Source organism: Schistocerca serialis, chromosome 9 (genome assembly GCF_023864345.2).
Source record: "Schistocerca serialis cubense isolate TAMUIC-IGC-003099 chromosome 9, iqSchSeri2.2, whole genome shotgun sequence".
In the NCBI taxonomy this organism is placed as follows: Eukaryota; Metazoa; Arthropoda; class Insecta; order Orthoptera; family Acrididae; genus Schistocerca; species Schistocerca serialis.
This window is the reverse complement of record NC_064646.1, coordinates 285871176-285890715: the sequence shown is the minus strand read 5'-3', so window position 1 is coordinate 285890715 and position 19540 is coordinate 285871176. Positions and strand designations below refer to the sequence as shown.

The window sequence follows — 19540 nt, the reverse complement described above, 5'->3', positions numbered from 1 at the left end:
AAACGAGTTGGGTCTCACACGATCGCTGTTTCCGGAATCCATGTTGATTGCTACAGAGTAGATTCTGGGTTTCCAGAAATGACATGATACGCGAGCAAAAAACATGTTCTAAAATTCTACAACAGATCGATGTCAGAGATATAGGTCTATAGTTTTGCGCATCTGCTCGACGACCCTTCTTGAAATCTAGAACTACCTGTGCTCTTTTCCGATCATTTGGAACCTTCCGTTCCTCTAGAGACTTGCGGTACACTGCTGTTAGGAGGGGAAAGTTCTTTCGCTTTCTCTGTGTAGATTCGAATTGGTATCCCGTCAGGTCCAGTGGACTTTCCTCTGTTGAGTCACTTATTTCGATGTCAGCCATTTTTTACACTGGCAGGTATTTTTATACTGATGGGTACAGGAGCCGACCCATCATCTACTACTTTAGAAACACGTATCACTCAGTAAAAGTTGAATCGGATAGACTTCTCGGAGGCCTCACCGCAGCAAAGGCTTTGGATCACATTGGGAAATAATATTCATCGCGTCCAAGGCATTGACAAGCCACAGGTCGTTCCTGGATCGTGCCAAATGGCGAGTATATCTGGATGCTCGGTCCTTGTTGGCTGGGTACTGGTTTGGTGAACCTGAGGCTCCCGACCTGGGACTAGTGAGCGCCACCAGTCTTCCGTTTCGGTAAGCAGCGACCACCAGGCGTCGCTGCTGTGGAACATTGTGTATCACATTGAGGGAAGGATGTTGGCTTAACAGTTTGCATCGTGAGGATGGTGTGACTTTTATCAAAAACAGCCCTCAACCTCAAAGTGTGGTCGACCACTCTTTCCTTACCTATTTGTAAGACACCATTGCCGTCTAAAACAGCACTAAACAATGCAATCGTTTCGAATGAATCGTAGCAAGTATCGAACATTGACGACAAGAACAGATCGAGGGAAGCCGGAAAACTAGTAAATGGCTCAACCAATGAGCCAAAATAGCTGCTGGTAAACTTTTCGGGATGTGAGGTCGTGGACAAGAAACTCTTCTGTTTCCGACGTTTCGTCCAGGACTGCGCTAGACACCCTCAGAGGCGCTCCTCCGCTGAGTCTTTCCAACTGACCGGTTGGACGTCGGAGAGCGACATGTATGCTGTAGGTAAGGGGGCGAGGTCGAAGTAACACGTGATGAACAGCGATAATCCTTGTCAAAGGTAAAATTGTCTTTTTGTCAAAGATAAAATTGTCTAGAGATTCTGGAGAGTTACCGCTCATACGTCGCTAAGTTTCATTGCCTCCTTACACTGCTAAAAGAGCACAAAAGTTTTTGCCGACTAGGAAAAATAGAGAAATCAGCTGTAGCAGAGCATGCTCTTCAGCCAGGACACCACGAAGTGAAGTTTTCTGAAACAGAAATTTTATCTACAACGTCAAATTATCATCCACGACTATATAGAGAAGCCATTGAAATTTAGAAGCATCAGGATAATTTCAATAAGAAAGAGGAGGCAATGAAACTTAGCGTCTTATGGACAGTAGCTCTCCAGAATCACTAGACAATTTATCTTTGACAAGACGACAATCGATAATTTTTATCTTTGTCAAAGATTGTCTGTGCTCATCACGTGTTACTTCGACCACGCCTCCTTTCCTACAGAATATACGTCGCTCTCGGACGTCCGACAGGTCAGTCGGCAAGACTCAGAGGAGAAGCGCCTCTGAGGATGTCCAGCGCAGTCCTGGACGAAACATCAGGAACAGAAGAGTTTCTTGGACCACGACCTCACGTCCCGAAAGGTTTACCAGCAGCTATGTCACCCGGTCGTGAAAGCCTTCATTCTATAATGAGCCAAAATGCCTGTCTTTATATGAAGGAAAAGCGTAGACATTTGTAAATACGTCTCGCAAATATGCCTCACTTTTATATTCACAAGAGCTTTGCGACTTAGAAGTAAAACCACTTTGGAACGATAGCCTGACATTCGAAACTCTGTTTCTCTAGACTGCTCTAGAAGCCAGGCAGTTGGAGTCGAGGTTTCGCAATATCCATAGATTAGAAAAGAAATTCAAGAAACAATATTGACAATACAGGTCTCTTATGCAAAGGCCAAAAAATAATTTAAGAAGACTAAACATTCAATCTTTGCCATCTCCTATGCTTCTTTGTCAATAAATGTATGACTAAAGCAGATGCCTGGGTGCAAACATCCATTGAAATAGGGACCACACCAACATACCCACTTGAAACACCTGAAATTATACCTGCAAAAGCAAATATGGTAAACAAATAATAAATCATACAGCCACAATACAATAGCAAAATTAGACAGAATTTAATTTAGTCGTAGAGACGGCAGTGTAAAACCAAAGTTTCCCTCTACATACTGCTCCTCCAGCATCCAACAAGGGACACGAAACTATGTCATAGAGACACAACAGATGAGTAGGAGAGTCCCGTCCACCAATAGCTGGCTCACCAACCTCATTCGGGATGTAAGCCACCATCTGAAATACTCGAATACGCGTATGTTGTCCACATTGTCGATAGCTGAGAGCGTTGTTTTTCGGTATGAGCACTCCATTTTTGAGGTAATTCTCTCTTGAATTTAATCCTGTTCACACTAATGGCCATTTTTTTTTTTTTTTTTTTTTGTAGTTCTGGCAATGCTTTATTTTCATATCGCAGCGTTTGAGGATGAAGGGAAATTTCATTTTCCAAATTCACAGCCTCGTATTTTTAGAGTTTTTAACTTAAACAAATGAAGTACAGAATGAGTTGCGACACACTGTCTTTCAGGGTAACACTTCGTTGACTCGGTTAGGATAGCTAATGAGTAATGATTTCACTGATGTAAACGTCTCGAGTGCATACAGTAAAAGTCGTCAGTTTATTTTGCAGATTTCCAGGTATCCCCCTGTCAGGATTGCCTGATCGGTAGTCGCACGTTCTACCATCCTTTACTTTGAAACAAGATCAATATGGCAGCTATTTATGATACGTGCTTGAATGAAGTTTAAAATAACTTCAAAAGTCACGTTGCCCGTTTGGACACAATTGTCTTCCAGGTTTCGATTTGAAGACGTTTACTCGTCAAAAATACTGTTTCTAAATGGTTTTGCTGTAATGTAGTGGTTATTTATGAGATGTCGTCCGTAAAACTATTTCTTGATGCCCAGGTAGTGGCGTAGCTAGGTAGTTGGGCACCTAGGGCAAAGATTTAACTTGTAAAACCCGCCAACCCCACCCGCAACAACCCCACAAACACACCAAATAGTTTGTTTTTTTTTGGGTGAGGGGGAAGAACCAGTTTTTAATACAAGTAGTTAACTAAGTAAAGTATAACCTTAATCATTTTGTAAACAGTTTATGATTCAAAACAAATAAGTATAGCGATTTTTTTTATAAATAACACAGTGAAATTGATTATTAATGAAGCAGTACAAACAACCAAAAATCTTCTTAGCGATAGGCGACTTTAACATCTAGATTAGAATATCTTCCGTCGAACTTTTTCTGCTGAAAATTTTGAACTTCTGTCATCAGTGCGTTAGCGGTAGCTACAATATTTTCGACTGACAAAATGGCAAAGCTTAGACAGTCGTGCCTTATTAATAGTGGGCTTAAGATGATTCTTTATTAGTTTGAGTTTTGACAAACTCCTTTCACATAACTTCTGGTAAACCTTCCGGGATGTAAGGTCGTGGTCCATGAAACTCTTGGACCACGACCTTACATCCCGGAAGGTTTACCAGAAGATATGTCATCCGGTCGTGAAAGCCTTCATACTATGATCCTTTCACATAACCCTACCGAAACACACGAAGTTAAAAAAAATCTTAATGCCTAAATGAGGTTGGGAACAGATTTGGAAATTTAATATCCATCCACGGACTGTAAGCATCATAAAGTTGTCCAACCAACAAACATTTGCTTTAGAAATTCGGCAGCTTGAGGAAATCTCCTTAAGCGTGCAATGATACAGTGTTGAGAAAGCTCATGGTAACTGTCAATAAAACATTTTAAAGTCGTGGGAAGTTTCGTTCCTGTGGTTTTAATCAATTTGCTTGGCTCTGAAACAGCAAAACGATCTGATGTTCGATCCATAGTTTTGTAACGTGTATCGCTCTCTTGCATAAACATGTCGATGGACTCTTTACTTTAATTTTCTTAGTTCCTAGTGCAAAGTTAGCTTCTCATTTGCAGCCTTCTGTCAATGCATAATTTTCTTCTTGCTGATAACTCTACTTTTTCCACATATAGTAACAGGTGTCCTTCGCAAATTGAAGTGCTTCGCGAACGAGATAATGTCTTGTCTTTTAACAAGAGTTTTAGGGTTATCATCTTCGTGATATATATATTCGGAAGCTGACTCCAAGAATATGTTAATACTTTCGAGCTTCTTCTAAGCCAGTATTCTGTTAACACAGGAACACAAAAAAGAGCACTCGTGCAATGCAGACAACAGAGTTCGAGGAGCTTCTGTGGTTGCTATGGTTTTGGAACAATAATACAGTTCCTCAATACCATTCATAATCTTTTCAAAACACTGAAACTCCGTCTTGGTAGCTTCGCAGTGAGCACTTCATCGTGTATCTGAACGATAACTTCTACGTTTTCGTCCATCTGTTTGTAGAATTTGAGTAAAACACACAGTAACGTTTTATGGTCCCAAAAGAGCCAAACATATTGGAACTGTTACAGAAGCGTATAATCCATACAGACTGAGAGAATGGTTTGCACTGGGCTCAAACAGAGTTTAGGATTAAGTTTATAAACTCCTGTTGAAACTGCCGAATACACAAACAATCGACACGACATGGTATACAGGCAGGAGTACCCCAAGGAAGTATCCTAGGGCCCTTACTGTTTAACCTCTACATTAACGACCGCCCAGCTACACATAACACGACGGTAGCAATCTACGCGGATGACACTGCCATCCTTGCGCAAGATTGGAAGCAGTCTAACATTAACTCACGACTACAGACTGCACTCAGAGCGGCGGAGCCTTGGCTGGTGAAATGGCGCATTAGAGTAAACGTCGACAAGTGCGAGGCCGTTCTGTTCATTAGAAGACCGAAGCAACTGCGCAAACATCAGCACTGCAACCCAATATCACTACACACACGCCAAATACGTTTCCGCGAGAAGGTCAAATACCTCGGTGTCTGGCTGGACAGGAAACTACTCTGGGGGGACCACATTCAACACGTGACCAACAAAGCTAACGCGAGGCTCAGACAACTCTACCCTATGCTTAACAGGCGTAGCACACTGAATAGGAGGGTGTCTAGGTCCATGTACATGACACTTATTAGACCCCTGATGACGTACGCAGCCCCTGTCTGGGGACACGCTGCGCCAACTCGCCTGCGCCGTCTGCAGCTCATACAGAACAAAGTACTCAAAATCATAAGCAACGCTCCGCGCTACACACGCATCGCGGACCTTCACCGGGAATACCGGCTAGATACTATCTTGCAGGTATTCCAAAAACTCTCCACACGACTGTACAATAACACGAGACACTCGCGCAACCCGTTTATCCGTTCTCTGGATAACTACGTCCACAACCATAGATTGAAGTATAACAGACCAAAGACATTACTGGCTAGGAACTAAACATCTATGGTACATAGAACGCTAACACGACAGTACTGGCGAGCCCCTGCAACACAGTTATTACTGGCAACCCCAGATGTTCGACCAGCCGAAAAACAGGCAACCGCAGGGAAACCGTACTGTACACAGCACGCAAACCAGCCGCACACACACCCTACACTGTCTGTGAGCCGATCTATGACCGATCGCCCACTAATCTACAACGACCTTGAACTGTTGCAGGGACGCAGCAACTGCAGCAAGCGCCGCAATAAGCTCCAGCAACGACAAAGGTAACGATGCACGATACCTCGAACTAACACAACCACACCTTGCTTGCACTGTCGCAGATAGCAAGCCGCTACTGCCCTTACTACCCGTCCTACTGTCGCAGAGTTTTTTTTCCCTTGGATCTTGCCTTGGCACTTTTTTTCCTCTGCCCTTACAACCGCTAGCCTTCAATCGTTTTCGACCACTTCTATCTCCTGATGGACCATGTTAATGAGTAATCTTACCCAGACGCATGGACAACATCACAGCCCGCATCCTGTGACGCCTGATTCAAAAACTAACATGTTTACGGAGGTGACAGTAGAACTTTTGGTTTGGTCACCACTTTGGTGTGGGCGTGGAGGGGCCCCATCCTTTATCCTTTATAATGCCGAATACACTCCAGCCAATGTAGACACAGTGTCTATACTATCCTGTTCACTAAGCTGTAAATTATCTTCCGTTACTTTAACGGCTTTCTTCGAGATGTGCAGATAACCTATAAATGATAATTTACTTCTACTTTTATGTTTCGTATGCGAACGTAACGAATGATTTCCATGATCTGATTCATGTGTGAGATTTAGAGAGTTTTAGAATCTACGAAAGAAAATTCTCTCAGGTTACTTTGACCCGATGCACGTACTTATCTATTTACATTACAGAATTAAAAAAAGTTAAGCGATTCTGAAAAGAACGCTGCATCCAAGAACGTGCTATCGCACTTACATGAATCACAAACACATACGACCGTCTAGAGTACCTCATCTTGAAGACATTCATAATTTAATATATTTCCATCGTTACATCTATTCAGCTACGCGTTTTGAGGAAAAACGCTTTTTTAATTCAGGAGACCCTAAATCGCGTATCTCGTCTACCCACAACCTCAATTGCGTTACGCTCACAGTGCGTTCGCTAACAAAGGTTCAAATGATTGGTTTTCTCTATTTTACAATCTGAAATCTCTGCTTACCACAAAATAACAACAGCACAAAAATCTTTACAGACAACCAAATCACAAAAAACATTTTAGTGACTGAGAAACTATAGAAACTATGTTAATCTTGACCTCTATTCCTCAAACAAAGATAGTTGACACCACTGTCTCAGTAGTGAGAATAATTTTTATTTACACGCTGTTTTAGTGGCAAAATGCGCTCATGCGAAAAGGGTCCGGCTTAGTCCATAAACTCTCTATTTGTGAGTAATAAAACGACAAAAATATTTTTAGTAGTCATGCCATAGAACCAGGCAAGTTTTGTCACTCTGTGGAGTTGGTAATCTGTGCAAAAAATGGTTCAAATGGCTCTGAGCACTATTGGACTTAAGATCTGTGGTCATCAGTCCCCTAGGCCTTGGAACGACTTAAACCTAACTAACCTAAGGACATCACACACATTCATGCCCGAGGCAGGATTCGAACTTGAGACCGTAGCAGTCACGCGTTTCCAGACTGTAGCGCCTAGAACCGCTCGGTCACTACGGCCGGCGTAATCAGTGCATATCGCACCCCTGGCACCCCCCCTTGCTAAGCCACTGTCTCCAGGAAAAAATCATGGAACCCTGTCATATAAACTCCCTTTTGTACAACAGGCATCGTCTAGTTGATGCAGCAACGTGCAGTCGGATATCGTCGTTTAATGGAGCGGCATCTGATAATGGCATACTTCTTGGTTTGTCTTTATACTCTCAGATTGTTGACACACGCCCTCTCTCTCATCGTCCTTTGCACTACCGAATGTTCGTGATAGAAGTCACCCGATAACAAGTCTTTCAGTAGGACTTCCGGCTTCATTTTTATTTTCTTTCTCATTTAGATGTGTTGCTGTGGTGGTCTTCAGTCCAAAGAAAGGTTTGATGTACATCTCCACATCAGTCAGTCCTGTGCAAGCCTCGACATCTCCACATAACTACCGCAACAGGCAGTCTTGGTCACTCTCTAAAAATTACCCCCCCTCCCCCTCCACCCCGCCTCTTCGCTTCATTTCCAAATTTACGGTTGCTTAATTCTTCAGCATATATCATATCAATTGACTCAATCTTTTAGCCCCCTTGTGCCACAAATTATCTGATCTACCCATCCACTCTTCAGCACTCTTCTGTAGCGCTACACTTCTAAAGCTTCTGTACTCTTCTTGTCTGAATTACTTGTCGCCCACATTTCACTTTCTTACGTGCCTACAGGAAAAGTTTCATAAAATTTAAATTTACATTCTATGTCGGTAAAATTGCTCTTTTTCAGAATGGCTTTTCGTGATACTGCCAATCTGCAGTTTATATACACTCCTGGAAATGGAAAAAAGAACACATTGACACCGGTGTGTCAGACACACCATACTTGCTCCGGAAACTGCGAGAGGGCTGTACAAGCAATGATCACACGCACGGCACAGCGGACACATCAGGAACCGCGGTGTTGGCCGTCGAATGGCGCTAGCTGCGCAGCATTTGTGCACCGCCGCCGTCAGTGTCAGCCAGTTTGCCGTGGCATACGGAGCTCCATCGCAGTCTTTAACACTGGTAGCATGCCGCGACAGCGTGGACGTGAACCGTATGTGCAGTTGACGGACTTTGAGCGAGGGCGTATAGTGGGCATGCGGGAGGCCGGGTGGACGTACCGCCGAATTGCTCAACACGTGGGGCGTGAGGTCTCCACAGTACATCGATGTTGTCGCCAGTGGTCGGCGGAAGGTGCACGTGCCCGTCGACCTGGGACCGGACCGCAGCGACGCACGGATGCACGCCAAGACCGTGGGATCCTACGCAGTGCCGTAGGGGACCGCACCGCCACTTCCCAGCAAATTAGGGACACTGTTGCTGCTGGGGTATCGGCGAGGACCATTCGCAACCGTCTCCATGAAGCTGGGCTACGGTCCCGCACACCGTTAGGCCGTCTTCCGCTCACGCCCCAACATCGTGCAGCCCGCCTCCAGTGGTGTCGCGACAGGCGTGAATGGAGGGACGAATGGAGACGTGTCGTCTTCAGCGATGAGAGTCGCTTCTGCCTTGGTGCCAATGATGGTCGTATGCGTGTTTGGCGCCGTGCAGGTGAGCGCCACAATCAGGACTGCATACGACCGAGGCACACAGGGCCAACACCCGGCATCATGGTGTGGGGAGCGATCTCCTACACTGGCCGTACACCACTGGTGATCGTCGAGGGGACACTGAATAGTGCACGGTACATCCAAACCGTCATCGAACCCATCGTTCTACCATTCCTAGACCGGCAAGGGAACTTGCTGTTCCAACAGGACAATGCACGTCCGCATGTATCCCGTGCCACCCAACGTGCTCTAGAAGGTGTAAGTCAACTACCCTGGCCAGCAAGATCTCCGGATCTGTCCCCCATTGAGCATGTTTGGGACTGGATGAAGCGTCGTCTCACGCGGTCTGCACGTCCAGCACGAACGCTGGTCCAACTGAGGCGCCAGGTGGAAATGGCATGGCAAGCCGTTCCACAGGACTACATCCAGCATCTCTACGATCGTCTCCATGGGAGAATAGCAGCCTGCATTGCTGCGAAAGGTGGATATACACTGTACTAGTGCCGACATTGTGCATGCTCTGTTGCCTGTGTCTATGTGCCTGTGGTTCTGTCAGTGTGATCATGTGATGTATCTGACCCCAGGAATGTGTCAATAAAGTTTCCCCTTCCTGGGACAATGAATTCACGGTGTTCTTATTTCAATTTCCAGGAGTGTACTCTCTACGCTGACCATTGCAATCTATTTTGCCACCGAAACTGCAAAACTCATCTACTTCCGAAATCTAATACCATCCGCATCTCCTAATTTAGCCGGCCGCGGTGGTCTAGCGGTTTTAGGCGCTCAGTCCGGAACCGCGTGACTGCTACGGTCGCAGATTCGAATCCTGCCTCGGCCATGGATGTGTGTGATGTCCTTAGGTTAGTTAGGTTTAAGTAGTTCTAAGTTCTAGGGCACTGATGACCACAGATGTTAAATCCCATAGTGCTCAGAGCCATTTGAACCATTTGAACCTAATTTAATTCGCACACGTTCTCTTAGCTTGTTTTAATTTTGTTGATATTCATCCAATAAACTCCTCCTCCGACTGATCAACAATATCCTTTACCGTCTCTGACAGAACTGCAATGTCGTCAGAAAACATCAAAGTTTTAATTTATTCTTCGTGATTTTTAATTTTCTTTTCAATTTTTCGTTGGTTTGCTTTACTGCTTGGTGAGTACACAGATAACATTTCACTTTCTTCATTCTGTCCCGGCTACCTTCAGAATTTCAGCGTGTGTTTTCCAGTAACCACTGTCAAAAATAAAAGTTAGGCGTTCTGATCCAGAACAGGTTAATTATCGTCTGCCAGTAGCGTCATTGGATGCCGTATGGAGGGGTATGACGGCAGCACGTCGCTCCTCCGGTAGTTATCGGGTTTCATGACTTTGGGACGGCTAGTAATCGACGTAATAGCTCCTCAGTTGGCCTCACGATCCTGTATCCACCTCGTACCAGTCCTCGCACCAAGGAAACGTACCTGGTTGCACTGATAATCGAACCCGGGTCCCCGGCATGACAGTAAGCCGCACTGATTGCTCGGCCACGGGGGCGGATATCATTGTCAAAAGCTTTACCTGAATTGACATATGCTATAAATGTAGGTTTGTGTAATCTGTCTTCAATATTCTCCGGAATCCATACTATTCTTTCCCGATGAAGGCTTTCACCAGTTTTTCCATTCTCCTTTAAATAAGTCATATCAGTGTTTTACAGGCTCATCTTATTGAACCACTGCTCTGTAATATTCTCACAGTCAGCAGTTGCCTGATTTGAAATTGGGGTATTACATCTTTCTTGAAGTCTGAAGGCATTTCTCCCGTATCCGTTATCTTGCGTGCGACATGGAAAACTTTTGTCATGGTAGCTCTCCCAAGGTTCTCACTACTCAGGAAACTACAGCAACGGTAAATATTTATAATGATATCGAAATAAGTACGGGTTGGAATAGTGAAGGCTAATTTATCCTGAATGATCAGCTGTGTAGCACATGTTCACGTATCTGGATATATACACATTACGTCATCGGAGGATCGGCCATAACAGCCAAAAAATGTTCGAAAAAGAAAAACTGGTCAAATATTTTGTGAAGTTACTTGTGTAAAAGTGAGAAAAAAATAGATTAGAGAAACGTTTCATCAACCGTTGAACCTTGCACGGAATGATGTACAGGAAATGAGATGCCGATAGAGAACGCGCATTCTTTTTCCTGACATTTAAAGGATTCTCTATTGAAAAATTTTTGAAAATGAAAAACTGTTGGAACTTTTTTACAGATTTGGGCCTAGATAATAGTGACGTCAAGACCACACAACAGCAAACAGCGCAGTCTACGTAATCCATCAGACAAACATCCTCTAGTACTCTTTAAAATAAAATATTGCACTTTTAATTCTCATCAGCAACTTTCTTGCTATACGTGACTTAGAGCATCATTCAAAGGTGCAGCAAAGGCTTTTCTATATTTTATTTCTTGCTTTCATAAAAATAATTTTAGAGAACATTTAACGATTTTTTTTCCAATTTTTTTAATTTTCAAGTTTTATTCAGAAAGCATGATATTTTTGACATCTCATTTGCTTTCCGAACGTCTTCTGTTCTTTAATGCACTGAATTTATGATTTGACTCGAAAGAAGTCATTTTGACTGTTAAATATCAAGCCAATATAAATTTTTATGCGTGAAACAGCTACGTCGTTGAAGAAATGAACTTTCTTATCCCTCAAATCACTCTATAAGTTTTTGTTAATTACCCTGATTACTTTCAAACAAATAAATAAAATTTTCAAAAACTAGGCCTCATGCTTTTATGTCTTTTATACCCGATATGTCCATCCACTTCTCTTCATTTGGCTGTGAAAGTGTGGACAAAAATTTTTCCTCAAATCACAAATTCACTTACCCTGAATACTGTCAAGTAAAACTACACCTCACGCTGGCCAATTTGATACCCAGTTTGGCCATGTCTAACTCTTCATTTGGTTACGAAAATTCGGATAGAAACCCATTGCGTAATTTATAGTGGTTCTTCTTTTCACTCCCTTCACGGATCTGACAAAACAACAAGAGGATATTAATCGGGACACTGTCTAAAGTGAACAAACAATCATGGACATGGAATCATGAACTTCAGTAAACCAGCTTCACCAGTCAGTGTCGACGTAGAACCATGTAATGTTACGATGGAGTGACACACGCAGCCAGCCAGAAACTGATACGAAAACGAAGTCTCTCTCTCATACATACTTACGATTTGTATTATTATTTATTTATTGGCCTTTGAGTTTAAGCGTTTATCCAGATATGTAAGTACAGACTTCATATACACTACGTTATATACAGAACAGGTATTGTAAGTTACATTAACATCGGTTAAAGTTTATGATACACTTTGTACAATCAACACAGTCCATGTATCACATCTCCTTTGTGGCTGATTTATTGATGTGTCTCCTCTTGTAGGAGTAACAGGGAAATACCGACATAGTCCAACGTGGAGAGCTGTCGCAACAGGTCTGTCACAAATGTAGGCTGGGGAATTCCTGCTCTGATCACGGCCCTGCAAAACTCGCGTGTATGTCTGCCCTAACGAGAACACCCAAGATCTCAGCCATTATCTAAGTGATATACTCTTACGTTAAAAGTTTAACACAATAAATGTAATGAATTTAGAAACTGTGCACATGTTTTTAGGCAGCTTAGCTCACAGTGCTCAAATTATACAACTGATGTTCATCTAGTATTTGAGAATGAGAGCACTTAGCGGCTCCCAGTATACTTCACACATAATTTCAAACTTTTTAGAAACTTTTTCTTGCTAACATGCCGCTACCCCTTCTTTATTACTAACTCAATTCCAATAAATTTGTGAAACAGTATCCACATACACGTACCACTGAATGTAACCACAAAATTGTTTTCGAATTGGTATTTCCTCCATTTGTCTGTATAGAGCATATGCACTCCATCATCTAGATTTCGGCCTTAGGACATTTTCAAGTGTCACGCAGGAATAAATAGACAACAAAAAGTACAAATAACAAAGGGCAGGGCAAAAATACACAAAATAAAGATTACTGTATGACTCACACGCTTTGCTACACTACTTGTGCGTCAAGAAACGTCCAACTTGTACGAGAAATTGACATATCAGGTTATATAAGCGAGTTGTCTCGTGAGTAAGTGTTAGAACACATCTGCGATACAGAAAATTCCTAGAAATTTGCATATCTGGCAAATGTACGACACATGTTTCAGGAGATACGACGTCGTAAGCATTCACATTAGATACGACGATTACGAAGAAATCGGGAATGTGTGTATGGGGGGGGGGGGGAGGGGGGAAGGAGGGGGGAAATACGAGGAAGGGGGGAGGAGAGGGGAGAGGCGATTTACTGTTATGCATCTAATCTCTGTTGTTTCTGCCGCTAACACAGCCCATCACTTGGTTACCATTCTTTCTGTATTAATCATTCCAACCTTGCTCATAAATTTCATAATGAAACTCACCGTTAACCTTAATTATTTAAAGCGCATTTCAAAATTATCAGACTGTAATGTTCAGTATAATGATTAGTGAAGTGTGAAGTGAAGAAATAAATCTTTATTATTTAAAAGACATTCCAAAATTATCAGACTGTAAATTTCAGTATAGTGATTATTTCCAAGTTTGAGGTGAAAAAATAATTTTGTTCTCATTAACCGGCTTCTACGCGAACCGACTATAATCTCTACCTTGTTTCTGATTGAGCAAGTGCTGTTCCTAGTGTAGTAAAAAACACCTGGTAGTTCATTGATGAAACCGTTACTTTTTATCTTAATGCTTTCCCCTTTGGTTACCATTAGATCGGGAATGTGGCGTCATATGATATTGAACGTATGGGTGCAATCATGCCGAAGTTCAATGGGTAAACAAATTTAATGTGGCTGAAGTATAATTTTCTAAATTTAGAGTTCTTTATTTTTACAATTATTGACAGGTTTTTGTTTTGAGAGAGAGAGAGAGAGAGAATGGAGGGTAAATATAGGAGTCCAGCAGTGAGTTAAATCCACATTATTGGTTGTGTCGCGTTGAAAGTTTGCGTCAAACATTACATTTAACTAACGCACTGCAATTGCTGACAAGCATTAGCTTTTGGGTTATTTGCCTATCCAGTCTCAGTTTTATCTGTGTATAAGAAAAAATTTACAGTATTATGCACTCCAATAGTTGTGTTTAGTACTAGGCTTCGGTATGAAACGAGTAGAGAGGAGAATTAGCGCGTTACCGGAATTTAGGACCTAGTCCCGTAACCTAAAATTCGGAACACTGTTGGTAAGTTTAACGTAGAGGGATTATTGATGAAGATCCATCACAATAATTTTATCAATTTCTAAGAAATTAAGAATAATTGTTATTTTATCTCGAGTAATAATAATCGTATGTTTTTGTAGTACGAATCACTTCGGAAAGTTTTTTCAGCTTTCTACATTAAGAACTGCGTCATTGAGACATGTTTGAGTGATAAGAAAAATACAAATAACTGTGTTTTGTAACGCCGCACTTTTAATATAGCATAGTTTCACCAATGTATGCGAATTATATTTGTTTCTGTTGTGAGCTACTTGCCTTTTCACCAAGAAATGATCATCTGTAAGATTCCTTGTACTTCGCATCATTTTCTAATGACATATTTTCTCTATTTGTATGAAAGTACTTCGTGAACGCTATCTTAATTACAGAAGGAATGTCGAAGAAGTGGTTGAAATTTCGAAGTATGAACACTGTACCATAAGCTACTAACAGCTCGGTTGAAATGAATAAAAGTGGGAGATAATGTTTCCAGAAGTGTCCCAGTCGTGCACAGAAAGCTAGACGTTACACTGCGTGAGATGAGGCGTGAATATAGCGCCAAATGGGGCTGGGCACGCAGCAGGAGTTGAATGAGCGGGAAAAGACAGCGTGTGTCAATCATTGAGCAATTGTGATGCGCCGTGGTTGCGTTCTCCGTGACAGCATGGACCGGAAACAAAAATGAGGATGACTTCATAAGGGGAAGAACCATCAGGAAACTGGAAGGGGCACGAAGTGTGACGAGTGTAGCTCAAGAGTTTGGTATTGCTCACAGCACTGTTTCACTAGAAGGAAGCGTCCCAAACCACAGGTACCGCTGTCACATGGAGAGTGAGTGGTCGACCACGGTCAATGACAGTAGCGATTGCCCGCTACATTGTGCAACTTGCAAGGAAGCACCCACGTCAAACACCGGAACCGGACTGCAAGGTTCGTGCTCTCCCGCACCCCAGTGGCACGGCGACTGGATGGGTCTGCTCTCTTTACTCTGCGACAAGTACTTTGTGTTCTGCTGAAACTCACACATCGGCAGCACAGTTTGCGACGTTGTCAAGAACATAGGAATTGGACCAATGACGTGTTGTGTCCCGCGCTCTTTCCAGATGAGAGAAGATTCAGTCTGAGTTGTGATTCTGGATGTACCCCTATATGGGAAGAGGTGGAAACACATATTGCACCAGAAACCATCTCGGACATTAAAATGAAATGAATACCCCTAGCTCCATACAGGCGTTAATATACGTCAACGGGGACAGTTGAAAATGTGTGCCCCGAACGGAACTCGAACCTGTGGTCTCCTGCTAACATGACAGACGCTCCATCCTTCTGAGTCACCGAGGACACAGAGGATCGTGCGACTGCAGGGATTTATCTCTGGCACGCCTCCCGTGAGACCCACATTCCCAGCTTACTGTACCGCACTATATTCATAGTGCCCCTGCCCATTATACTCACTAATCGTGGCTTTTTGCCGATTCCCGCAAGAGTTCGAGCACTGCATCCGCACAGAAGAAGACATATACCACAGAAGAAGATATATACCATATATATATATATATATATATATATATATATATATATATATAAATGGTGTTACAAAAAGGTACGGCCAAACTTTCAGGAAACATTCCTCACACACAAATAAAGAAGAGATGTTATGTGGACATGTGTCCGGAAACGCTTAATTTCCATGTTAGAGCTCATTTTAGTTTCGTCAGAATGTACTGTACTTCCTCGATTCACCGCCAGTTGGCCCAATTGAAGGAAGGTAATGTTGACTTCGGTGCTTGTGTTGACATGCGACTCATTGCTCTACAGTATTAGCATCAAGCACATTAGTACGTAGCATCAACAGGTTAGTGTTCGTCACGAACGTGGTTTTGCAGTCAGTGCAATGTTTACAAATGCGGAGTTGGCAGATGCCCATTTGATATATGGATTAGCACGGGGCAATAGCCATGGCGCGGTACGTTTGTATCGAGACAGATTTCCAGACCGAAGGTGTCCCGACAGGAAGACGTTCGAAGCAATTGATTGGCGTCTTAGGGAGCACGGACGATTCCAGCCTATGACTCGCGACTGGGGAAGACCTAGAACGACGAGGACACCTGCAATGGACGAGGCAATTCTTCGTGCAGTTGACGATAACCCTAATGTCAGCGTCAGAGAAGTTGCTGCTGTACAAGGTAACGTTGATCACGTCACTGTATGGGGAGTGCTACGGGAGAACCAGTTGTTTCCGTACCATGTACAGTGTGTGCATGCACTATCAGCAGCTGATTGGCCTCCACGGGTATACTTCTGCGAATGGTTCATCCAACAGTGTGTCAATCCTCATTTCAGTGCAAATGTTCTCTTTACAGATGAGGCTTCATTCCAACGTGATCAAATTGTAAATTTTCACAATCAACATGTGTGGGCTGACGAGAATCCGCACGCAATTGTGCAATCACGTCATCTACACAGATTTTCTGTGAACGTTTGGGCAGGCATTGTTGGTGATGTCTTGATTGGGTCCCATGTTCTTCCACCTACGCTCAATGGAGGACGTTATCATGATTTCATACGGGATACTCTACCTGTGCTGCTACAACATGTGCCTTTACAAGTACGACACAACATGTGGTTCATGCACGATGGAGCTCCTGCACATTTCAGTCGAAGTGTTCGTACGCTTCTCAACAACAGATTCCGTGACCGATGGATTGGTAGAGGCGGACCAATTCCATGGCCTCCACGCTCTCCTGACCTCTTGACTTTCATTTACGGGAGCATTTGAAAGCTCTTGTCTACGCAAACCCGGTACCAAATGTAGAGACTCTTCGTGCTCGTATTATGGACGGCTGTGATACAATACGCCATTCTCCAGGGCTGCATCAGCGCATCAGGGATTCCATGCGACGGAGGGTGGATGCATGTATCCTCGCTAACGGAGGACATTTTGAACATTTCCTGTAACAAAGTGTTTGAAGTCACGCTGGTACGTTCTGTTGCTGTGTGTTTCCATTCCATGATTAATGTGATTTGAAAAGAAGTAATAAAATGAGCTCTATCATGGAAAGTAAGCGTTTCCGGACACATGTCCACATAACATATTTTCTTTCTTTGTGTGTGAAGAATGTTTCCTGAAAGTTTGGCCGCACCTTTTTGTAACACCCTGTATATATATCCCTGCAGTCACATCATCCTTTGTGTCTTCGGTGGCTCAGAAGGATAGAGTGTCTGCCATATAAGCAGGAGCTCCCGGGGTCGAGTCCCGGTCGGGGCACACATTTTCAGCTGTTCCCGTTGGCGTGTATCAACGCCTGTATGCAGCAAGGGGTATTTATTTCATTGTAATTTCATTCTAACGAGCCGCTTGGTCACCGATGGTATCTGTTTTTTCGTACATGTCCGAAAGAACAGACACCATCTTCACATATAAACATCTCGAACATGATCGTTTTGTTGGAAAAGGTGTTATGGTTTATGGAAGCATAATGTTGCATGTGTGTACTGGTCAAATCTTTGGACACGGTACACTCACCAGTCATAGTTATTGTGACATTATACTCCTTCCGAAAGTGGGTCTTTTCAGGGATGCTTTTATCCTTCATTTTTATGAGTGTCAATGCACGACCACTTCGAGGAGCGTAGGCGGAGGAGCTCTTGGAACGAGAGGATATTCGGGGAGTGACTGGCCTACCCGTTCTTCTGCACCTAAATCTCATCAAGCACGTGTGGGATGCTGTGGTGAGACGTCATATTGTGGCACGTCCACATACACCTACGACCATCCTGAAGTTGTCAACGCGCTGGTAGAGGAATATAACACACTGCCACAAGAACTCCTTGCGAACCTAGTGATAAGCAGTGGAGCACTTCGCAAACCATACGTTGCCGTCAGTAGTGACCACACACCTTATTAAGATCCAAGTGCCGCCTTCTTAATATTCAGAGGAGGTTATATACTGAGGTGACTTCGCTGTTATTTTCTTTGTATAAGTGTGTCATGTCTGTTCGTATTACTGCGTATTTCTCTGGATTACCATCTGCACCATACTGCAGCATTTGTAGTTTCATAGAGCTCCGTAACTTGACAGTGATACCTCATGCAAAAGTTATTTTCGTCCTTAAGTTTTGCCCACCAGTGTAATTCTAATAGAGAGAACAACTGTATGCTTCTGGTGTCGTGACCCCCAGCCACCAAGAAAATACTCTCCTGAGCCAAAATGTTATGACCACTGCCCATCATGAGGTTGTATGATGCCTGGTGCGGCTGAGGGCACGTGACGCGGTAAGAGAAGTGTATGAGCGGAACAAAGACGAATGGGAAATCATTCTAGCGACGATAAGTGGCGCAAATGCGAAAATCCGCCAACTTAAGCGACTTTGCCAATAGTCAGAGTGTCGTGGAACAGTGCGTGGAAGCGAGCCTCTCGGGAACGGCGAAGCTAGTCGGTTGTTGGGAACTGCCGTGAGCATTTATGGAAAAGTGGTAGAAGAATGCTGAAACCATGAGTAGGCGACAAGATGTTGGACGTTCTCCTCATAACAGCACATAGGGATAGGAGACTTGCGCGCTCTCTAGAGCATAATAGGCGCCGATCTATGACAGATCTGAAAACAGAATACAGTACCGGCACAGGCACAGGTGTTTTGTAACACACCGCTCAGCACGCGGTGCTGAACATGGTGTTCCCATGTTGACCCAACAACATCGTCAATTATGATTACAGGGGCACGTGATCACCGAGTTTGTACCGCGGATCAACGGAATCGTGTCGCCTGATCGGATGAATCCTGTTTATTGTTAAAGCAGGTCGATGGTCGTGTGCAGATACGCCGCCATCCAGGCGAACGGCTCCTGGAAATATGCAGCTCGCCACAGACTTAGGCCGGTGGGAGCAGTGTTGTGTTTTAGGGGATATTCACCTGGGTTTCTATGCTGAGGTGATACTGAGGGAATTAAATTAGGTAACGAGACAGTTAAAGTAGTAGACGAGTTTTGCTATTTGGGTAGCAAAAGAACTGATGGTGGCCAAACAGAGACGGTATAAAATGTAAACTGGCAATGGCAAGGAAAGTGTTTCTGAACAGGAGAAATCTGTTTATAGCGAACATACACACATCAAAAAAAGTTTTGCATTATTCTAGTTCCCAGAACTCCTGAGGATAGACGTTCACTGTGGATATTGTACCACAGACACAGACCCTTTGACTCTTCAGAGATGCCACTAAACCCGTCCACAGATGTAAACAACCATGCATGAGCAGCGCCTATTAGATGGAGGGGGTCCGACAGCCGATCAGTTCCAGTCATACCACCAGGAAGGTGGTACACGGC

At 43.5% G+C, this 19540-nt stretch overlaps 1 long non-coding RNA gene across 1 annotated transcript in view; it reads left to right on the top strand.

Annotated features, from left to right (window-relative positions):
• LOC126419239 (uncharacterized) overlaps window positions 1-19540 on the top strand; it is a 549653-nt gene that overhangs the window by 397554 nt on the left and 132559 nt on the right. Inside the window, exon 3 of the long non-coding RNA XR_007575945.1 lies at window positions 5824-5873. This is a non-coding gene — a long non-coding RNA (uncharacterized LOC126419239). The remainder of the gene's footprint in view (window positions 1-5823; window positions 5874-19540) is intronic.